The sequence below is a fragment of the Schistocerca cancellata genome, chromosome 2, assembly GCF_023864275.1.
Source record: "Schistocerca cancellata isolate TAMUIC-IGC-003103 chromosome 2, iqSchCanc2.1, whole genome shotgun sequence".
In the NCBI taxonomy this organism is placed as follows: Eukaryota; Metazoa; Arthropoda; class Insecta; order Orthoptera; family Acrididae; genus Schistocerca; species Schistocerca cancellata.
In genome coordinates, this window is record NC_064627.1 from 954,106,595 (window position 1) to 954,124,460 (window position 17,866).

The window sequence follows — 17,866 nt, forward strand, 5'->3', positions numbered from 1 at the left end:
ATATACACTACTCTGAAACACATCCACTACCACCTCCATCCTTTTGCCTGGTACACTTTCATCTATGTTAGTTTTTGCTATTAACTATAGTTCGGCGCCTCAAGTGGCCCCTACTAGTGGTGAAAAGTTCTGTCTAGAAATCTTACTGGTGCCCCTGGCACCCTCTCAGCTTGTCTTGTGTCTCTTGGGCCTTAAACTGGCCTGAGTGTGTTTGGTCTCCATCAGAAAAAAGAGCATAGTTACCACTGAGGAATCACTTCAATTTTATTGTTTAAGCAACGGGGAGAGGTACGAACATTTCTCTATGTAGAAGCGTGAAATGAGCCCGACAAAGATCGGACTGAATAGAGACGCCTGGCATTGGACACCATAAGTTTTCTTGATTCAAGCTTTAAAGGAAAGATACATGTTTGTGTTTATCATCTTTTCGGCATAGTAGTAATTAGAGATAGAACTCACATGGGATAGCAAACACATATTATGGACGCCGCAATCATTTACAGCACTGTCAAACAAGTTTTCTTCACAACGCATTTGAAAAACTTCAGCTAAGCTTTTCATGTAACTGTTGATCCTGAAGCCACGAATTGCCCCGGTGGCTGGAGGAGTTAAGAAGTTGCGATCCTAAGGGGGGTATTTATACGCTTGAGGTAATTCGAGTGTGCAGTGCATAACACACTGAAATTCCTGTTTACCATAGAATATCTGTTTATGTCTAAGAGGTTATGACTGCTTTACGTCACCATTGAAGGTAACGACCAAGAATCTGAACAATGTTACGTTCCGTTCAATTTCGGTGAAGCGTATTGTCGTACGACATTGTCCTTAAATACAGAATTCCGTACGGTTTGGTATAGCCTTTTCGTGCGTCAAAAACTCCTGCGAGACTTATTAATTCTTTTCCAGCGTTGCGAAACAGTCTCTTGGACAGTGTGTCCCATTTGTTACTTGGTTGGAGCCCAAACAGCGGCTGACTAAAAAAGACAACTGGGGAAGTTGTAATAATGTCGTGGAAACAAAATAACAACAGCAAAACCAAAAGCCTTGCAAACTATGTGTATTGACAATTAGACTGGATTTAATGTTCATTCCAGTAGATCCATAGGGAGGAGATCCGCCAGGTTGCAGAAAATGTCAGATGGCAAGAATACACAATAAATATTTACAGCCAAAAACAAATACTCTAATACACTCTCCACACATCCCAAGTGAAATGATACTCATGGTTGTGGAATAAGTCAAACTATCTTAAAGATATTTTAATTTAAAATCGAATAGGAAAATTGTCACTAAACATGTAAATGTTCATTAGATTTAGGTGCATATGACTTACCTTAGGCTACTGTAACCATGAATCATCAAACACAGACATCGTATTACAATACTTACTTACAATTATCGCCACACCGCACTAAAACTGTGCAGATTCCAGGTTATATATAACACGCATTATTTGATATTATTAGTAACATACACAGTTCAGCTGGTTGTATTAAAAAATTCGTCAATGTAGAAGAAGGAATTGGCCACCAATTAATTCTTTAGTCACCTCTTAAACTGGACTTAATTACACTTGAACTCCTTATGGCTGCTGGCGATTTATTTTTAAAATGCATGTTCCGGAGTAATGGAAAACTTTCTGAATCAAAGCAAGTGAATTTAATATTTTTAAGATTACGTACTCTTGTTTTAGAGTTTATTCCTTGAACTGAACAGTTGATCTGAAAACGAGATTTGTTTTTAGCGTACACTTTAATTCTCGACGAAAAACCAAACGAAATGCCGCTGTGGGCAGACTCATCGACCCGTGTTTCATGGAGAGCATTATTCCTTTTTTTTCATTTGATTATGGAGGGACAGATATTCTAATATATCTGCATGTCAGTGCAAACACAATGATGGATTCCAGAAAAATACCAAGACAGATAACTTCCCTTCGCTTCTCCAGTTCATCTTTATAGAGTTAGATCTTAATGAATACGACTTTTTTTTCTAAGAAAAGTTAAGCGATTAAAACTGTAAATTGGTGAGCTCCGTGATCTATCATTATCTCCGGAAAACTTTGACACTATTTTTTATACCACATTGGCATACTATTTCATTCAACTGCTGACGAAATTGGAACTATACAGGGCGTCCCACATGAAACCAGTACGCCTCACGCACTAGTTAATCATCTCCAGTATTGCTTGTGAAGAGGCAACATTGTTTTGAATGTTAGCTACACTGAATTTTACCGGAAAGTTGAGTGCAGTTCTGTGTTCATGCGTCAGTTATTGTGGGAAGCTCGTATTGATAAGTTGTTACACAAATGAGGCAGTTTACAATGGAACTGCCTATTGATGTTGTAGAGTATTACGTAATGCCAGGCTCAGTCAAAGGATAAAGAAATGTTTGAAGCAAAATATTTCCATGGAAAACGCCCCACGACCAGCACTGTTTAAGGGTTGTACAACAAATAGAGAGCTGTAGAGTCCGTTCAGAGTGTGCAGAGATATAGTCCACGGACAGTGAGGACCTCTGAAAGTATGGACAGAATTAGCATCGACATTACGAGAAGTTCCCACAAGGAGGTAGGCAGCTGATTGGCGTATGTGGTACATCGTGTCATGCTGTACTAACACATATGAAGTTAAAAGCCTATCGTGTAAGTGTGGTCCAAGAGCTGAAATCTGAGGCTCAGATAAAAAATAGTTCATTATTGTAACTCGCTGTTAAAGTCAGTGGCTAACGGTTACTTGGACCCCTTGTTATACTTCATGTCAGATGAGGCCTAGTTTCGTTTTTCACGTTACGTTAACTCCCAGAAGTGCAGGATATCCCACAAATTTTGCATGATGAGCCGCTGCACTTAGAGAAGTGCAGGATATCTCAAATATTCTGCATGAAGAATCTCTCCACCTAGAGAAGACAGCTGTTTGGTGTGCGCCTTCGGCGTGAGCATTATTAGCCTCATATTTTTCAATTAAACCTTCAATTGTGCCATGTATCTTGGATATCTTTGACTCTTCCTATGCACAATTACGAGACGTAGAGAAACTGTATGCAGTATTCCAACAAGATGTAGCAACCGCTCACACATCCAACCAAAGTGTGGCCCACACCACCAAAGTGTTCCCAGAAGACATACTTGTCAGTAGAGGCCTCTGGCCCCCAAGGTTCCCAGATGTCACATCGTGTGATTGTTTATTTATGGAGCACACGAAAAAGCAAAGTTTATGCTGACAGTCTTCGTACACTATACAATCTTAAACGGAACATTATTGGAGAAAGTAACAACATCACGCCTGCAGAATTACAGAATACTGCTCGTAACGTCACCATATGAAGTAAACGATACCTGGATGCCCTTGACCACCGTTTCCACCGTAGATACTTGCTTAACGTTATTATTATATGTTCTTTTTCAGTTATGCCATTGTTACTTGAACCTAGGGGCTAAGGTGTATTGGTTATATTCAGGACCTCTGGTGTTTCTGGCTGTGTTCCCTGCTCCAAGACAAAAATAATCTGTTGACTTATAATCCTATGTATTTCCTTTAGCCTTATTCTTGAGGGCTTCACAGGTTGTTGCAATTTATTTGGTTCGAATCACTTCTTCACACTATCTAATATAGAGAGTGACCCAAAAGTGCATTATAATTTAAAATGCGTTAATTGTCGGAAAAACATACATGCCCCAAATGACGTCGTATTTTACGAAAACCAAGTATGACTGCAAAAACCGGCCAACAGATGGCACTGGACAGCAACACGTCAGTGACGCCGTCTGAGAAGCATGTGGAAAATGAGCTGTATTGAGACAGGGAGTCAGATGCCTTAGCAAACGCGGCATGTTGACATTCCAAAAAAAAGGTACTGTTAGTGAAGCTTTATTAACAGGATGGAGAATCCGCTACTGCAGCTTTATGATCCTGTCCCACAAGCAGGGCATTTGGACGGGTAAAGGTCCTGTGACAAGTGCAGCTGTGAAGAAAATTATCAAGAAGTTCCATGTCAAGTTTGTTGAGAAGATCGACCCTATAGTGATCGACCAGACACAAGACTTATCGCGGGTCGGATATTTCAGGGAGAAATGGAGAGTTTAGCGGCTTCATGATGATGTCAATACTCATTAAGTCGCACGTCGCACCACCGTTACATGCACAAATTTTGGAGAGCACCAAAGTGTAGAGTCCAGTGCTACTTGTACAAAATCCAGCGTCATCATTAACTATTAGTCACTGCTTTTGTGACGGGGAGAGCATTTTCGGTATGGGCACATCAAAAAATTGGGGAAGATGAAGACCTATTGTCTAACGTGTTGTGCACCAATGGAGTGCGTTTCACACTTCGAAGGTCTGTCAACTCCCATAACACATCAGTAGAGATAGGACACTCTTCCTTCGAGGTTCAAATGGTTAAAATGGCTCTGACACTATGCGACTTAACTTCTGAGGTCATCAGTCGCCTAGAACTTAGAACTACTTAAACCTAACTAACCTAAGGACATCACACACATCCATGCCCGAGGCAGGATTCGAACCTGCGACCGTAGTGGTCGTTCGGTTCCAGACTGTAGCGCCAAGAACCGCACGGCCACTCCGGCCGGCTTTCTTCGAGGAAATGCGAGGTGTTGCTTATCAAACCGTCAGCTTGAGAGGTGACAGGTACTCCGACATATTACAGAGTCGCATCATCTCTAACTTAGATGATAAACATGTACCGGAATATGCGACTTTTATGCGGGATGGCGCTCCACCCAATGTTTCTACAGTCGTGAAAGACCCTCTACGCACATCGTTTGGAGAGGATCGGAAGGTCAAAATCCACTTCAGTCGTGATTGACCTCCCATGACCTCAGACCTCAATCCGTGTGTTTGTTGGATGAGGGGCTGCCTGAAATCGCAAGCCTACAGCGATTGTTCAACCTCATTAGGAATGCTAAAAGACAACTTCCGACAGCAGTTTCCCACAATACTTACTGATATGCTGTTCACAACATTGTCCCTCGACTACAGACAGTCTTGATGAATGACCGCCACATGCTAAGCATTTGTTATAAAGAACTTATTCTATGATAAAAATCAATTGTTGTGTTAATTATTGCTTTGTTTCATATGAAGAGCCATGTGTTCGTCATTTTGTTCCTTTTTTTAGTTTCAGTGAAATTCCATTTCGTTTCAAGAGTATGTGTCAATTTTTACCACTCTACCTAAATTACTCTTCGAAGCAATGAATTTTCAAATGTGGACTTTTGGGTAAACTTGTCCTTTAAGTAAGAGGAAAGTATTGCACCAAATGTTAATAAAAGGTGTTATTATTATTTACAAGTAGCTACAAAGTTTTTCAGATGCACTCAGTTGTTTTTAGAGGGATTTGCCTTTGCATCTTCAGTGTAAATCGTTTTTAGTGGTATACAAGGATATATTTCATGTGCCTGTAAAAACTGTAAAGCAACTACGGATACTATGGCACCACAAACGAAATTTTACTGTATTGTTATTTATGGAAGTGAAATGTAGATGATAAATAGTTTAGTAAATGAGTTTCGCTATTTGGGAAACAAAATAACTGATGATGGTCGAAGTAGAGAGGATATAAAATATAGATGGGCAATGGCAAGGAAAGCGCTTCTGAAGAAGAGAAATTTGTTAACATCGAGTATAGATTTAAGTATCAGGAAGTCGTTTCTGAATTTATTTGTATGGGGTGTAGCCTTGTATGGAAGTGAAACGTGGACGATCAATAGTTTAGATAAGAAGAGAATAGAAGCTTTCGAAATGTGGTGCTACAGACTAATGCTGACGATTGGATGGGTACATCACATATCTAATGAGGAGGAACGGAATAGTAGAATTGAAGAGAAATTTGTGGCATAACTTGACTAGAAGAAGGGATCGGTTGGTGGGGCATATTCCGAGGCATCAAGGGATCACCAAGAGGGAGACCAAGAGATGAATAGACTGAACAGATTCAGAAGGATGTAGGTTGCAGTAGGTACTGGGAGATGAAGAAGCCTGCACAGGATAGAGTAGCATGGAAAGCTGCATCAAACCAGTCTCTGGACTGAAGACCACAACAACAACAACATTTAGAAACTGATTCAGAAAACTTCCGGAAATCCTTGTTCAAAATGGTTCAAATGGCTCTGAGCACTATGGGACTCAACTTCTGAGGTCATTAGTCCCCTAGAACTTAGAACTAGTTAAACCTAACTAACCTAAGGACATCACACACGTCCATGCCCGAGGCAGAATTCGAACCTGCAACCGTAGCGGTCTCGCGGTTCCAGACTGCAGCGCCTAGAACCGCACGGCCACTTCGGCCGGCGGAATCCTTGTCCAATTACATAGACATACATATCTTATGTGTAGAAATTTTTTGTAAGGGAAACGCAACGTGAAGACAATATAAGATTCCTATATGTTCTATGATCAAAATGAAAGGTTGTAACCGTGTAAGCAAAATAACCTCTTTCTCTTACCCACCTGTGGATACCAGCGGTGCACTCTGTAACATTGCAGCTCAATATTTCTTGCGTTACAATTCTATTGTATCGATTGCTTGATAAACATTTTTGTTCGTAACGCATTATCTGATTTGTGGCTGTGTGAGAGAAACTACGTGCTCTATGGCACGCAGCGCTTCTCTCTGGAACCATGTAACTCACTCTGGTGTGAATTATCCGACTATGTAGAAGTGTATTGAGTTTTATATGAAGCTAATTAAATGTATTATTGGAAGTCAGCAATATTGTGATTTTTTGGTTTTTCTAAATGTTAATGAACCGATGAAGCTGAAATAAGTTTAATACGAACGTTAATTCGCGCTGTATGAGAAGAGTATCGAAAAATGCATCGTTGTATAAATTGGAAAGGTGGCTACCATTTTATTACATGAATACCAACATATTGCAAATAGGTATAGTCGTTCGGACGGATGAACCTTCGTAGAAAGTCATCAAGCTTCCTCGCAGTCAGATCATTTCTAGCAGAATTTTTATTCATCTCAGCAACGATGTTTTGTTGTTGAGGTTTTCCTTGGATGAATGGTACTACCATATCCCAATCTAGAGCGGTGTCATTACGCAGATAACTTTCGAACATTCTGTTACGTGGAATCTAATTTCTTTTGGAGTTAGAGTCTACGACGAACTTAAGCAGTGGGACGTCGGGCAGCAGAAAATTAATTTCGGCGAGCTTCAGAAAGCAAAATTTTAGAAGGAAGGTCACATAATAAGCACACTGATAATTACACAAGAGTGTCCATTCTTCCGGTTTTTCCCGGGACTGTACCGTTTCTTTTACTTTTTTCTTGCAAAATGTTCCGCTGCCCCGAAAGTTCTTTTATGGACGCTCAAACGTAGCGCTTTCTTGTGACTTCGCCTCACAAAAGTATTTTACGGTAGATTGTATATGCTAGGATGTAGTCACTGTTCCGTCATGCCAAAACAAAAATGTGATTTTAACAGCAATGTAAGAAATGTGTTTCATTGTATCACTGGTAATGGAGAAACTGTAAAATGGGTGTGTGTTTTCCTTGGTGAATCCTTAGTGCTCAATGAACAAACGAGATTGAAAGTTGAAACAATGAGGGCTTTGAACATTGTCATTACACGCTTTAATGAGGTATCATGTGCTCATTGTTATGACAAAATGTCAAAAAAGAAAAGCACTTCTCGAAAAAATACGTAGAAGTGAAAAGTGCGGTAGACGGAAGCATAATCATTGTAGAAAGTCATCTGAGTGCTTGACGCAAAGGTAAACTTTTAGTTCATTAAATTTCGTCAACACAATTTGTGTACTATTTTGTTCCTTAACTATCCAAATTTTTTCCAAAACTTTTTAAAATGTCCCGCTTCTTAATAAAAATGAAATGGACTCTCTAAATTACACTAACTTTACTTAAATATTTAGGACAATATCTCAGTTTTCTTTTCAGTCAAATAAAGGGTAACATTAAACAGATAAAAAATTAAATTTCTTTTGGGATATATCAAAAACATGTATGTAGTAAATTAATTTGTTACATATTTCAAATGAGAAACCCATTCTAAATTTCTGCTTTGCTTGGAAAATTCACCTATTACACATCCACTACAGAAGGAGGATAAGGAAAAGAAAATCATGAAACTAGACGAAAAATTTTCAAATCTACTCATTCTTTCATCGATATAATGGTATTTTAAAATAATAGTTGAAATCTTTCAATGTATGTTATCTACTTGAAGCTTGTGTGTATGTAAGGGGAATGTAATAGCTATCATCTGCATCCACGTCTTTCCTGACTGGTTGTGGAGAAACTCCTAAAAATGCTACCTGACTGATAGCTGTAATAGACAAACTCGTTATATTATAACGTAACTTATCTCGTACGTCACTGTCAGGAAACAATTAAGAAATTTGTTTTCCTACTTTTGCAGAAGTTCTATTACGTTCTTGTTAATTTATCATGATTTATATAAGTAGTTTATACCAGTATGTAGCTTATATTCATGTCTCACATGTTGAATGAACAAACAAGTCATAGAATTGTCTTTTGATTTCTATGGAATTTGGAATAAATTTCAGTGGTTTATTCTAATCTAGAGTCTCACCTTTGTTCCTCAAATACTTACCTTCACGGAGTTGTCAATCTTTAGTTCCTGTACATAGCTCACAACTTTTTTTGCCCTTCTTGAAATTTAATTTTTGGTAGAAAACACTGCATACAAGTTACAGAATTTGTCAGTGAGTTTTAGATGACCCGGCCGGAACTCATTTGCTCACAAGATCGCACGTAAGCAGCGGCGAGTGGCAGCAACAATTTCCAAAGAAGACGTGGACCTCTCTAAGTGATACCTGTTATGGGTGCGATGGTCTTAGCAACGTCGTAGATAAGACGTAAGCACGGGTGACGGTAAAGATGCGCCATGCGTTATGACAGGCCACTACGGCAGTTAACGGAAGGCGTATAAGGCTAAACTGGTACCTCGAGAGCTCTGTCAGAAGCCTTCTTGACGCAAGTACACTTCAAGGTCCAGAAGGAAGATCTAAGATCTTGCAGCTCCCATTTCTACAAACTCGTATGCTACAGTGCTGTTTGATAGTTTCAGAAGTCTCTGGTTTTTTAAATAGCGGACACGTGTTGTTCAGAAAGATTAGTAATATTTCATGATTAATACAAGTTAGTTTTCTATCATGATTCTACATTTATTATAAGATATCCAGTTTCGTTTGTTCGATCGATTTCAGATCTCTGAAGTAATACAATACCCTATGCCAGATACAGACCTAAATCACAAAAGAAAAATAGCTACCTGCTGATTACTACTTACTGTTGGTCGTATTTGTGATAGACACAAATTGCCTCAACTAAATACGCACAGGTTGCAACACATATATTGAGGAAATGGATGGAGAGTGGATGAGAGATGAGGAAGATTGAAGAGTGGTGAATAGAGAAAGAATATGTGTTATACTTGGTCTTACAGTAACAGATCACTTTGAGAGGGCCACAGGTATTACAGTCCACTGTAAACAGCAAGTATTTATTTCTGTTGCGTACTTCAAATCTGCTTCTTGGATAAAATTTTACTGTCGATTTTACAACTGACGTACGGCATTAGTACTTTTAGTAATTTAGTTATGTTATTATATTTTCGTAGTACCTTTCTGTTAAAAATATGGCGCAGTTTTCTCACTTATTGTCACCACTTTTGCTAACGTATGGAAGGGGCAGTAATATACTTATAACATTTAGTACATAAATGAAATTCAAATGGTATACCATCCATTTATGAAAAATGTAAACGGAATGAAGTGATCCATGGAGCGAATTGACAAGCTTCCTGCAAACGACTGGAGAAATTACACAGAGAAACGTTTTCCATTACCTAGAGTTGTCACCCCATAGAACGCCTCGACTAACTAAAACTTACGGGATTATATCATGGAAAGGACTTCGGAAACGGTTAAGCCAAAAGGAAAAGTCGTTGGAACATTTTGAAAATAGACAATAAAATTAAATTGTAAGGTTATTATAAATAAATTTCTGCACAAGATTTAATCGTTGTGAAAATAATCGATATAGTGTACTCTGCACAATATTGATCTCTTTATTTATGACATTAGTAGAGACAAATTCTTGTTATACAATACTGCTTCGAAACCTGATTACCGATCATGTGATTTATTAATTGACTTAGCCACACACGAACTCATAAGCGACACTTAAAAGATATTCTTGTTTCTTGTCAATCAATATCACAATTAAGAACAATTGAGCGTAATTGTAAACGTCACATTCTTCAAAACGTTTTGAGATTTGTAATGGAGAAATTACACTAAAAATTTAAAATTATTTTACAGTCAGTGATTACAATAATATGTCGTGAAATAAATCAGTCGTTGCCTAAGCCATAATAAATTTAATTTTAAATCTTCAACAGCATACACTCACGTGAAATATAATAGTGAGTAAGTTCACTGATGACTGTCTTACAAGACTTTGATCCCCTCTGTGTGTGTCAACACTCTACATTCTTACCAATACACATTATAACTCAAAAAATCATTATGAAGTTCTTAATAAACAAGTCTTTAAGCTCTATTTTCAGGTACAGAGATACGATATTACATACCACCTGATAAAAATCACGGTATAAAATGTCCATCTGTTTATTTCTACTTCTTTCCTCCAGGTCGTACTCCTGTAAACTTGCAATATTGGAAACATTGATGTTCCATTAGATGATGTAAGGGACCAGTGACCAAATGAAATAAGCAATTTGTGCGCCTTGCGTCTTGTTAGTCAGTTCTCCAAAAGGTCCTCCTGAAACCGATCGTGAAAATATCGTTCGTAAACATCTTTTCCTCGCTACCACATTTTTATGTTTGCTGTAACAAGGCTTTCTTATAATAAAAACGGACACCTGTAAGGAACAAATGATGACAAAATACTAAGCGTTCTAACGTGAAAAAAAGACTATTATTAGAGAAGACACGCACAAAATCTGAAGAAAATAAAATAATGTTTACAATATTTAATCGTGCCAAGTGTTAGTAGACAATGCTTCAACTCGGAACAAAATTAATTTCACAGTCTACAAAAATTAAAAGAAAATACTATAGAACAATAATACTATATTAATTAGAAGCGCGGCACAATAATTCTCTGTCAACTGACCTTAACATCATATAAACATTTCTATCTTCAGTTTTGGTCCTCAGTCTGCAGTGGTGGTCCACGAACAGCTGGAAACTGAGAGTCACTGAACATGAGCTGCGGCAAAAACTCAACGCTTGTAGGCACACCTGGCACAGTCGTACATGGATTAGGTGTTTCCATCCTCATTACGTTGTCACCGACAAAATAACGTTGGCTGAGCTGTCGATACAAATACTTCAATGCTTCTGCTGCTAGAACTGAGTCTAGATAAAATTTCGAATTTCTCGACAAACTATCTGCACTGCCTGCACTTCTTTCGTACCCTGCTGAGCGCGTTTCTTCCGTGTATTGTTGAGCTGTAGCTTCTGCTTCTCTAACATTTTGCCTCTGCACTGTCGAAAATGTATAAGGGACTACGTTTCTTCCGAAATTTGGATTGGAATTCTCTGACAGAAAGGCGTCGTTTGACAATTGAGATGGATGGCTGGGAACAATAGCGGAGGAAGCCACTGCATTCTGTTCTTGTTCTTCTTTCAGCCATCGTCTCAACTCACAGACCATGATTCCGAATTTCTGCGCCACGGCAGCGGTAACTCCATGCCACTTATTGGCACTGTGATAGGCAGCAAGCACAGTTGATTTCATTGACGGCTCCGGATTTTTTACTTCTGTGATATTTATTACTTGCTCTTCTAGCGTGTCTCTTCGGCGAGGCACTGATAAGTCAATTACAGCGTCTTCATCATGAGGTTCGTTTCCAGAAGTCGATTCACTCGTGGAGGGCACAACGTCGACAATTTTTCTCTTACAGTGTCTCCTGCTCATGAGATAATCTGTATTTTCTTTGGTTCCACAGGCAGTAGTGGCGACTGAAAAAGACCGACGCTGGTCAGTGTTATTCCCGTGCGTTTGGTCCGCAACATCTGCCCTTTCAGAATCTCGGGCAGTCAGAGCGGCGACCGCGATGCGTGCTTTGAACTTCTGGATAAGTGCCTTCTCATCTCTGATCCATCGCTGAACTTGGCGTCGATGAATGTGAAACTTCCTAGCCGTGGCCCTCTGGTTACCTTTGCACTCTCCGTTGTTTCGGTACGCTTCAACGACGCTCAACTTGAACGCCAAAGTATACACTTGACGCTTCCTGCGGCGTTTAGGGAGACGGTTGGTGCTGTCGGAATTTGTATCGTCGCTGTTCTCAGAACTGAATTCAACGAACTGTACCGTGACGGTCTGCTGCTGCACATCACTGACTGCTTTGCCTTTGGTTTTCGGTTCAGGATTAGGCACTTCCATTCTGATGGCACTTATTCCTTTAGAAGCACACTGAAATTTCAAACGGATATTGTGACCACAAAAATTCCACGTCTAGGACTTGCCTAAAAACTTCGAGCAATCACACGTTCACCAAGTAGTCTTTCCGTGGCACGGAAACCTGACGGCGGCGCTCCACAGAATAAGTCGACACCGGCACAATACCAGGAAGGACCTACCCGCGCGTCTTGATCCAACTAGTCTCTGGCCCCCGCCGCCGTGAACAGCTGTTGACTGACTACGACGCGTTGGCTCCGCCTCCCCGCCACTAGCGCAGTGCGCCCTGAACAGCTGGTGTGACGTACGCGTCTTTCATTGGATACGACGCAGCCATACATGAGTGCCGCTAGTTTCGTAACATTATGCAGCCAACAGAAGTATTTGATACGTGCAGTCCTGCTTAATAGTAAGCCTATGGACATTCATTATTGAATCTGTGAGCGTTGAAAGGTACTTCAGTCACTTATTCATAGTTTTGTGAAAAATAAAATAAATTTCTTTTCCTCATTTTGTGTCATTAAATATTGGTAAAACTACATATTAAAACTAAGTATTAAAATAGGTACATAGATCTACATTTAGGTACATTCTCGATCCATAGTACCTAATAGGCAACCAGAAAAATTATTTTATCTTATTGGCTTAGGTACCTTTTAACAATGAATAAAATTTAAAGTATGGTTTTGTTTCAAACAAATAACGAGTAATATCTGTCAACTCATATTACAAACACAAATCTTTAGCAGTTAACGAATATGAATATTATCACATTAAAAAGATTTGCTTTTCTGAACCAATTCATTGATACAAGTATAGCTGTCACACCCGACAGACAAGAATTAACTGGTGAAATTGTAAACGATGTTTTTCAGAAAATCATTAAGTGCTTCTCTGCAAATGGGCTCTCATTAAACTTTGACAAAACACAGTATATACAGTTCCACACAGTAAATGGAATGACCCTATTAATAAATATAGACTTCGATCAGAAACCGGTAGCTAAGGTAGAATATTCAAAATTTCTACGTGTATGCATTGATGAGGGGTTGAACTGGAAAAAACACACTTAGGAAATTCTGAAACGTATGAGTTTAGCTACTTATGCTATTAGGATCAATGCAAATTTTGGCGATATACATCTGAGTAAATTAGCTTACCACGCCTGTTTTCATTCTCTGCTTTCGTGTGGCATCATATTCTGAGGTAACTCATCATTGAGTAAAAGAGTGTTCATTGCACAAAAGCGTGTAATCAGAATAATTGCTGGAGCTCATCCAAGATCATCCGGCAGGCACTTATATAAAGAGCTAGAAATCTTCACTGTAGCCTCACATTATATGTATTCACTTATGAAATTTGTTATTAACAATCCAAACGAATTCATAAGTAATAGAATTGTACACGGCTACAACACTAGGAGAAAGGATGATCTTCACTACTCAAGGTTAAATCTAACTTTGGCTCAAAAGGGGGTAAATTATGCTGCCACAAAAGTCTTTGGTCACTTACCTAATAGCATCAAAAGTCTGACAGATAGCCATATAGCATTTAAAAAGAAATTAAAAGAATTTCTCAATGGCAACTTCTTCTACTCATCAGATGAATTTTTGGATGTAGTAAATGGGTAATATCCCAACATAAAAAAAATTATTGAGTATCATGTAATATTTTGTCTAATGTAAAATCTTGTATAGACACCTTTTTATAACCTGGCACGTTCCACATCATTACGAAGTGTCGTATTCATGATCTATGGAACAAGTACTAATGTAATCTAATCTGATCTAATCTAATTGGGAGAAACAGAAGCTACTGGCCACTGTAAAAGTTAATCGTAGAACCCTTTGCGTTACTCTGCAATATACTGCATAACTTTCCATAAGTCTTCAGTTCTGCAATTTTTTGTAGGTGTTTTTCCTTGTGGATAAGCTTCTTGACTATGTGAAGATAGTTCATTACTTCTCTTGGGCATAAAAGTATTCAGAGTATAAAAACCGCGTGATCTTATGTACTCAACTGTTCCTACAATACCTTTGTGTTCATGAGAGTACTAAAAATTTGGAAATACTAAACTACGTTCTTCCATTTCTTAAACGGTGTCTGGTTTGAAGAGCTATTGACGACTTCTTATGATAAGTAGGCCGACAAGTAGAACACACAGTCATCATTTCGGTGTCGACCGGTGCAATTGTACTTAGACGCTTTTCCTCAGCATTAACTATAAGCTCTCAAACTTCATTCTGAGTGTAGATACACTCTCATTTCCTAATGGGACGTTTTATTACGATAAACTTTTAAGTCGTATTGATTGTACGAATGTCCACATAAAGGAGAAAAACCGTTTAATCGCCTGAAACCTGCATGTATCGGTTAGGACAAGACAAACGCTTGACAGAGTGTGAATTTTGTTTTGCCCCTCACGGATATCCGAAAACAGATGTAACTCGGTAACTGTCTCGGATACATGGTTTTCAATTTGGCCCAATGCAAATAAGCGGCCTAAGATGTTTCCACTTTCTTTACTCCCTGTAGTCGTTTCATTAAGAGCAAATGTGAACTATTTAGCTCGCTTTATGCGCGCCATTAATTCCGAAGACACCACTGTTTTCGCAATATCCTGGATATGAGAACCAGGTATTCGCATCTTCCTTCCACAGAAAAGCAGAAGGTGTCAGTTTGCGGTTTTCCGACCTTTAGGTAAAGTTTTTGAAATATGTATCAAAAACCTCGGTATTTTTACCAGAATATCTTACCTTTAGAGTGCATTTATTTTACCTCCACAGTGCATTTATTTATTTGTTATTCATGTATCGTACGGAATACACAGCTATTCCTGTACACCTTATTTACAACTTAATTACAAATTAACGCGCGCGACCGCTAGTGTCACAGGTTCTAATTCTGCCTCGGGCATGGATGTGTGTGATGTCCTTAGATTGGTTAGGTTTAAGTAGTTCTAAGTTCTAGGGGACTGGTGACCTCAGATGTTAAGTCACATAGTGCTCAGAGCCTCTTTTAACCATTTGAACCAATTGCAAATTGACATCAGGAGATTGAATATAATCGATATCCTCCTCTGTTGCAGCTAGGGAAACGATGAAGGTTGCCTTGTAAGCTAGAGTTGGGCATTCTTCCACTATGTGCTTGATTGCTTGTTTTTCATCATCGCAGTCGCGCTGTGGAGTTGGTATCTTTCCCCTTTTTTCAAGGGCATCGGCACTTCTTCAATGGCGAATGCGCATGAGGTTTACAGTTTTCCACACATTGCGTTGCTGATTGAACCGGGCGGCTTCTAATTTATTATGAAGCATCGGCATTTTTGTGGGCAGTGTTCTCACCAGTGTTGCTTCCATGTACTGTGGATGCCAGAGTTAGAGGTCTCTCTAAAGCACTCGATGATCTTTTCGATGTGAGTTTTCCGCGCTCCATGTCAGCTGTACATATGTATGTGCAGGTGTGGGCTCTTAATTAGCTTGTGTTCACTGAGGAGAGCACTTTTACTCCGTACCTCTAGTTGAGGTATATGGCTCGGAGTTGGCAGCCATACGGTAGGGGTAGATTTTATTGTGCCACTGATGATGCGCATGGTGTCGTTTAATTCAACATCTGTCCTGTTTGTGTACCGGCTATTAATCCAAACAGGAGCTTAGGTATCTGCCACTGAGTAGCAAGGCCCAACTGATGGTGTGAGGCGTATGTCTGCTGTGGAGCCCCAAGTAATGTCGACCAATTTATGGATCATGTTTCTTGTTCTCATTCAGCCTACAGTCTTTGTCAGAAGCTCCTTGTAAGAGAGCGTTCGGTCCAATGTAACTCACTTCAAAGATAATATTGAGCTCTATTCTTGCTGAGTGGTTGCGAAGTTGGAAGTGTGTTACTTCAGTCTTTTTCAGGGTTTGCTGCAGTCTCCGTTTGAGAAAGTATCCACTCAGCGACTTCAGATCTGAACATATGTCTTCAATGGTCTCAATGAGCCTTGTTGTGCAGCTAGGGCCCAGCCATCTGGGTAGCCAGTCTTCCTAGATTGTGTGTTTGCAACATCGGAAACGTAAAGACCGAAGAACACTGGGGCAAGGAGCGAGCACAGTGGTAGCCAATTGTTGGGTACCTTGGTGCAACTCTATCTTTCTCCAGTTAACATTTTAAAAGCTCTTCCAACACGGATGTTACCGATCATTCTGATAGTGCTGCTGCATGCAACTACTGGAATTAGTTTGTACAATCCTTGTCTCCTGACAGTGCCATAGGCTGCGCTCCTGCGCTCAGATCTATGAATGCAGTTCATATTTTTTGCTTTTTCCGATAGCCTGCCTCTATGTAGGTTTCCAGGGAAAGCTATTGGTCAGTGTAGCTTCTATTAGGTCGCAATTCTGCAATTGTGCGTGTTCGTCTGAGACTGGGGCTCAGTATGTTATGTAGGAGTCTCTTTAGTAGTTTATATACGACACTGAGCAGTGTAATTGGTGTATAGCTCTTTGGCTGGTCACTTGGTTTTCTTGGTTCAAGCAGTGTGATGATGTATGAGGTCTTCCTTTCTCGCGGTGTGGTCCAGATGTCATTACGTTTGTATAAAACTCTCCGCAGAACTCTGTATGCGTTCCGCTCGGTCCATGTGCCTTTCTTGCATGATTTCAGTTGTGGTAAATTTGGAAGCATATTGATCCAAAGAAGTGGTGTTTGACTTCAGAGCACTCGTAAGGATACTAAGTTCACAGCGTACAGTTCTTATATGGTTTTTGTCCCTTGGAGCCCTGGATGTAGCATATATTTGAGTTGCACTCCTATTTGCAGAAATATCTGTAGAGTTATTATGTAATTTGTTACTTCCAACTAGTTTTCGAAGGAGAGACCAACCCTTTCTACCAGCTGTTATGAAATCAAACGACTCTACCGTTTTGACCCATTTCTCTCGCCGATCATCGTCTAGGTTGTGTATCAGGTCGTCTGCAATCTCAATATCTGCACTCTCAAGGAACATTTGACAGTTCCTTTCACACTTTTTGTCCAATCCTGGTACATACATATTGTTATGGAACCCCCTAGGGACAGCGGCCTTGCTGCACTTTCAATGCCACGTATGAATCCATAATAGTTACTGCCTGTTGGGTGGTTATCCAGTTTCTCCACTTAGATATTTCACTTTGCTATCCTGAAATTCCACCTTGGACGTTGTATGGTTGTTATTATTGGCATCTTAGTTCCAATTTCGATCAGGACTGGACGGTGTTGGCTGTGATGGAAATCTCTTAGTACAGATCCTGTAGAGCTTAGTGGTGTTTGGTTTCGTCAGTCAACAGAAAACAGAGATATGGGTTGTATTTCTTTCTCCAACCTGCTGACCTTTATGTTTCTCCTTCCTTTTGGCCAAAGCTAAAAGATGTTCTTATTGTCTGCCCCGTTAATAAGAACTTAGCCACTTACATTT